The 6,260-nt window shown below is 34.6% G+C and overlaps 1 non-coding gene across 1 annotated transcript; it reads right to left on the bottom strand.

Annotated features, from left to right (window-relative positions):
- Positions 1-3,603: 3,603 nt before the first annotated feature.
- LOC130847267 (small nucleolar RNA SNORD107) lies at positions 3,604-3,677 on the bottom strand. The gene has a single exon (XR_009052048.1). It is a non-coding gene; the product is annotated as a small nucleolar RNA SNORD107 (small nucleolar RNA).
- Positions 3,678-6,260: the final 2,583 nt, after the last annotated feature.

The raw sequence follows: 6,260 nt of genomic DNA, 5'->3' as shown, positions 1-6,260 counted from the left end.
AAAATTATCCTGGGTTGCAATCACATTGTATCTTGCTGAGCAAATTTCTTGAGATTCTTATGGACCAAAGGGTAAAAGGAAAGGTGTGTCTGAAATTTGTGAATCCAAATGTTCAGTGACTAGAACTGGAAATTTTCCAGTTCTGACAGTGGCAAAAGATGCTCCAAATATTATCAGTTTATATAATCTTTGTTCTCTTCTCTGATTATTGCTTATTTCTAACACCTTTAAAACATGTCAACTGCAGATTTATGAAGAACATGTGGTTTCATCATTTCTCCCAAAGACTGTTCTGGCAGACAGATGAATTAGAGAATCTGAAGCTAGAAGTAAGGGGACCAGTCAGAAGTTTCAATATGAAAGGTAGTTCCAAAAAAGCCATCTATATTGGAGTATCTATTGTGCAACAAAGGTTCTAAGTTTCTGGATGAAATCCTTGTCCATCTTTCTTAGGCTCCATTCATGTCCATGAATGACAGCCAATCACCTTCTAGTTGATATCACGTTTCAAATCTCTGTAAAATTGATAGTCAAATATATTACACATTTATTTTAAAAGGATGTTTATGAATTAGAGATATTTCCCACTTATTTGACATTATTTTCTTCTTTCAATTACCTGTACATGTGTTTGTCATTTTAAAAACAATTATTCAAAGTCTCTTCTTTTACCATGAGTTGTAGGACAATGTTTATGGAACATTACAAAAACCAAGAGAATAATCAATATATTTTGACAACCTAAATAACATCACAGATGAATTTTCACATAATTTTATGTGTTCAAGTACTCTGTTAGCCACTAATAAGTAAACTCTGTTGTATATGCCTCAACAACTATGCCCTCTTGACTTCTAAGAGATTTGCTCTAGGGGTACATTCAAATAAAGACATGCCTTTTGTTTTTAAACACAGAAGATTTATTCTCTAGTGAGCTAGACTGAAACAGAGAACGGCATCCAGTAAGAAGAGACACCCATTTCTCTTTCCACCAAAGCCCCAAATTGAAATTTGGCACTCTCACATAAGTGAGTTTAAGATGGTACCACCTAGGGAATTCCCTAGCGGTCCAATGATTAGGATACCATGCCTTCACTACTGAGGGCCTGAGTTCAATCCCTGGTCCTGGTCTGGGAACTAAGATCCCATGCTGTACAGGCAGGGGTGGGGGTGGGGTAATAGTACCACCCAATTCCCTGCTCCAAAGTTGTGGCACAATAAACTACTTTGTTTCTTAACTCAATCCTTACAAAAAAAAAATAATAATCAGAAATAAAGGTTAAGCTGGAAGCCAAATTTTGCCTATACTATAAGGCAAATTTCTTGTGCCTTTTGTTCATTCATGTATTGATTCTACCAGTAAGTATGACAACAATGTAACAAAAATTACTGACTATCCATCAAAAACCTACTAGGTTCCAATTTTTATGATAGGCCTTGGAGAAAGTACAGTCATAATGACACCAAGGCCTGCAGTGAACCGTTGTTTCATTATCCTAATAAAGGAAGAAAATTTAAAAATTTATGTACATTCTTATAACCATTTTCCCAAAACTTGCCATGCTATAATCTTAGGCAAACAAAAATATTATTCAGTAACTCGAGGCTTCTATAAAAGTTTCTTCATTGTGACTTCAGCAGTTTTGGAGGCTGGAGTACTTGTATTGTTACCTTGACATCATTTAGCACCATAATTCACTTTTAGTCAAGAAAATACCCAGTCTGTCTAAAATTCAAATTCAGTGTCCAGCCAAGTTCACTAGAGAGGGTTATACATTATGCAAAAGATAATTAGAAAAATATAATGCTTTATTTTCTGCCATCTTACCAAAGTAAGAAAAATCAATATCCCTGCAATAACTTATAGTAATCATATCACAATTTTAAAAAATCCTCTGTGATTTCTTATTTTATTCAGTCCAAGCCACGGAAAAGAAGTCTCCTTGTTTCAAGTCTGGGTTCATTCTTCAGTTTCTATAGCACGGTGAGCTACTGTGTTTTGACTTACAGTTTATATTCTTCACCACTTACAAACCAAGAGGAATCCCAACTAAAGGGACTAATTTTCAGAGATCGTAAGTGAAAGCAGACAATTCATTATAACACTTAACACTACAGAGAACTGTCCTTAGAAAACAGTACTAATTTCAATAATCAGTATGGCCAGAGTATTTATTTACTGCTAAGCCACAACATATTTGATAGAAATTTCCTCCAGAAAACAGGACATCCGAAAGCTACTGGTATTTCCAGTTTATGGTCCACTTAAAATAACCCAGAAGTGGACGCTTAAAATATATATGCCTAAAAGCAAAGTAATTCAAGTTATTCATAGTTCAGTAACTAAAACAGAATATAAACTGGATAAATCTTACCCTAAAACTATAATAGGTAGAAGTCACCATGTCTAGGAAATCAACACACTATTCACTAAGATCATACCTACTCTTAGAAATATGTTTTAAAACATCCACTATTTCCTGGAAATTTTTGTTTGTCATTTTTATGACTGAAGGACAGAAGTCACAGAAACAAGGTTTCTTCATATACCATTTGAAAAGGTAAATTAAGTATCCTGTATCAAAAACCCAACAGCTCCCCTGTACTAACTGCCCCTATTCATTGTTGGCAAAGACTGACTGGCTGGGTGAACACCTGAAGCTGTTTATTAACATTCACATCTAGAACAAACATAAGTGGATTTCAAATACTGCTCTTCTAGTAGGCCTTCACCATCTAACTAAGCAAGAGGTACTCTCACCCCTATGCACTGAAACAGCACTTTATTTCCACTTTTGACCAAAAATGACTAAACTGTAACCCTATAAATACACTGTAAACGTAACGACAAAGTATTTAGCTTCTCTACAAGTCCTGGTATACACTAAACAGCTTTTCCCAGATAAGGGCCAAACTGACTAGTGACAACTGAGTATTAAGAGTATGAAATTAGATATCAGATAGCCCTAAATTCTAATCATAAATATTTCACTAAAGGAAATAACTGTAAAATATCTAAAAACATGTTTTAAAAATCAGTAATGTCATATTTCTTAAACACCTACTCTGTGATAGGCTCTGAACCCACTGATCGACTGCAGACAATTGAAAAAACAAAAACAAAATAAACTGTCCTTAAACACCAACATCCATGTGAGGGCACTTACCACACTCACTGCGTTTCATAAAATGTTCCACAAATATTCTTTCTGGACATCACTTAGACACCTATAACTGTCTTTCAATGTTTGATCCAAGAGGTGGTACTTTTCTTTTTATATGTCTTTGTTTCCATCTCACCATATGCGTGCCTTCTGAGATCCAAGGATGAGCTCCCATTTTTGCTTTGAACAGTGTGTGTGTGTGTGTGTGTGTAGACACACACACAGAGACATACACACACACACATGTATATATGATATATAAAAAAAGAAGAAAAGAAAATAATTAGCTCACAAAAAAGAAAAGAAAAAGGATGTTTGAAGAACTGGCAAAGTATACTACTACACCTGCCATTTCTAGCTATTCAGTTTTCGCATGTCAAGCCAACATTTTCTGCCAAGAATAATGTTTTCTGAAAAGACTATTGAGGCACATTGACTGGGTTTCAGAGTATCCCTTTAAGCTCAAATTTTGAAATCATCATGTTCAGACAAGGTCCTGTGTCATCATAAACCTAGCCAAGGCCTCTGCAATACACTCTCACTTTTTTTTTTTAAAAAACAAGGTTATTTTACCTGGAGTGGTTTGTTTCTGTCCTAAATGCAGCTAATACGATTTTTAGCCTCAGTGCAACACTACTGGGTAGGATCCACACTGACATTTCAGAAAAGTCAGTGACCAAATTCTCTCTTCCTTCGGCACTGCAAATTACTTAAAGTTTCAAAACAAAAAACAAAAACAGAACAAAACAAAACCATGATAACATGCATTTCTTTATTTAAGAAAATTCAAATACTGAACATTATGAGGATGAGTTAAAAATTATCCGCACTCCACACTCCGTTGGCCTCACTGTCTTATCAGTGCTTTCTGTTCAAGGTTACTGTTTCCCCAGTCACTGCTGTGCAGGTGTGAACGTGTTCCATCAGTTCCTTTGTAACTGCTGTGCAAGCAAAAATGGATGCCCCACTGGTAATTTGCACAACAGGAGAGAAGCATGCCGTGATTCATTTTTTTTGTGGTCTGAGGCTGTACCTGGTGCCATTATTTATATAACACTTTGTGCATGGTATGGACAATGTGTTTCGTTGCAAAGAAGAGGAGGTCACACAAGTATTAGCCATCAAGGAGCCGTATTCACTTCTGGTGAAGAAGTGAAGACAGCAGTGCATTCGTGGCTCACAGCTCAGTCTAAAACATTTTTTAATGAGGGAATTACAGGAAGTTGTTGAGAGATGGACAAAGTGTATTGAGAAACAAAGAGATTATGTCAAAAAATGGTGTGTTTATTTTTTCTAAAAGGTAATTAAAATAAATTCTACAGCCAGAGTGCGGATAATTTTTGACTCACCTTCGTATATTTATGGCCAGTCCCAAGGGAATTAGAATGCAAAGATGAGTAAAACAGCATCTGGCAATGTGTTATAAACTGAATACCATGTATCTGAAAATTTCATGATACAGTTGAGGCTTATAACTGACTAAATGCTGAAATCAGTAAAAGTTTTACTTGAAATTAATGCAGTAAAGTGTTTTTTTCCTGATATTTGTAAGATTTTGAAAATTCTAAACAAGTACTACCATTTTTCACATAATTCCATAAACTACTTCTAGAAATACAGACCTTTAAGAAAAAAAATCAGTTTTGTTTACCAAAATTAAAGACTTTTGATCTCATTTATATGTGGAATCTAAAAATCTGAAGAAATAGAATGGTGATTGTTGCCAGGGCTTAGGGGGTGGCAGAAATGGGGAGATGCTCATCAAAGGCAATAAACTTTTCTAGGGATCTAATATACAGCATGGTGACTATAGTTAACAATATCATATTTTACAATTAAAATTTGCTAAGATCGTAGACCTTAAATATTCTCACCACGAAAAACAAAAAAGAAATGGTAACTATGTAAGGTAATAGACTGTGCTAAGTAAACTTATTGTGTTAATCTTTCTATAACATATACATATTACAAGACATCATGTTATGTACCTTAAGATTATACAATGTTATTTATTACTTAGATATCAATGAAGTTGAAAAAATTTCAGGACTTCTAAATGACATGATTAAGTAACAATGCGTTTATGAAGGCAGGAAACTATGTCACATTTGACATGCTTTTATACCGAGTCCAGTTTACCTATCACATAACACAGAATACCACAAATTAACTCAAAAATGTAAAGGTTATTTAAGGTAGTATAACTATTATATCCCGGAATTCTCACTTCAATTTTAAAGTCTCAGAATTCTATTTGAAACTGTAAACCACAATGAAAAAATATATTGCTATGCAATATGTATATATTTATGGAGTCACAATTAATAAATCTGAACAGGAAACCAGGAAGTTGTTGTCTAACAGGAAGTTGTTGCCTAACCATATTTTAGATGAAACATTCATTTGAATGTAGGAATGCAGGAAAAATTCTAAGGGACACCAAGTATGTACTTCCATGAATGTCTGAAAATTGACTACATTGGTACATGACTCCAACAGAACTCTGCAGAAGCTTTGGTCTAGCAAAATACCCACTTATCTTACACCCTATGTGCAATTATATAAATATCTGTATCCCTTAAGTTTTCTTAGTATATGTTCCACAATTAAGAGTTCTCAAAAAAAAAAAATTCAAGGAGGTTCTAGGCAGAGAAGAATACTATTATCACCAAACAAAAATAGCCATTAGAAGTAAGCATCTTGCGGAATCTAGAGTTCTCGTCACTAAACTCTAACTTGCAGAAGAGGCAATCTCTAGTAAAGAATATTAGAGAACAAGTCTTCTTCAAATATGCTGCATGACCACTCATGCCAAAATCTAAAGGCCATGCATGTCAGCAGATGTATATAAGGATAAATGTTTTCCCTCCAAAAACAGAAAAAAGTATCACAAATTATTTGAAGTTGATCCAGTGAACAGAGTTCTCAGAAAATAAGGCTCTATACATACTTCTGGTCTAAAATATGAGGGTTATATCTGTCCTATATATCAGGGTCAATTTTATCCTAAGAGAATGGTTTTGCCTATAAAACCAGATGCCTGGGGCTCTGGTAACCACAAATTTTCTCTGTAACATTCACAAAGTCTGAGAAAAG

Source organism: Hippopotamus amphibius, chromosome 2 (genome assembly GCF_030028045.1).
Source record: "Hippopotamus amphibius kiboko isolate mHipAmp2 chromosome 2, mHipAmp2.hap2, whole genome shotgun sequence".
Lineage (NCBI taxonomy): Eukaryota > Metazoa > Chordata > Mammalia > Artiodactyla > Hippopotamidae > Hippopotamus > Hippopotamus amphibius.
Note: the sequence above shows the minus strand (reverse complement) of the source record. Positions and strands in the feature narration are given on the sequence as shown.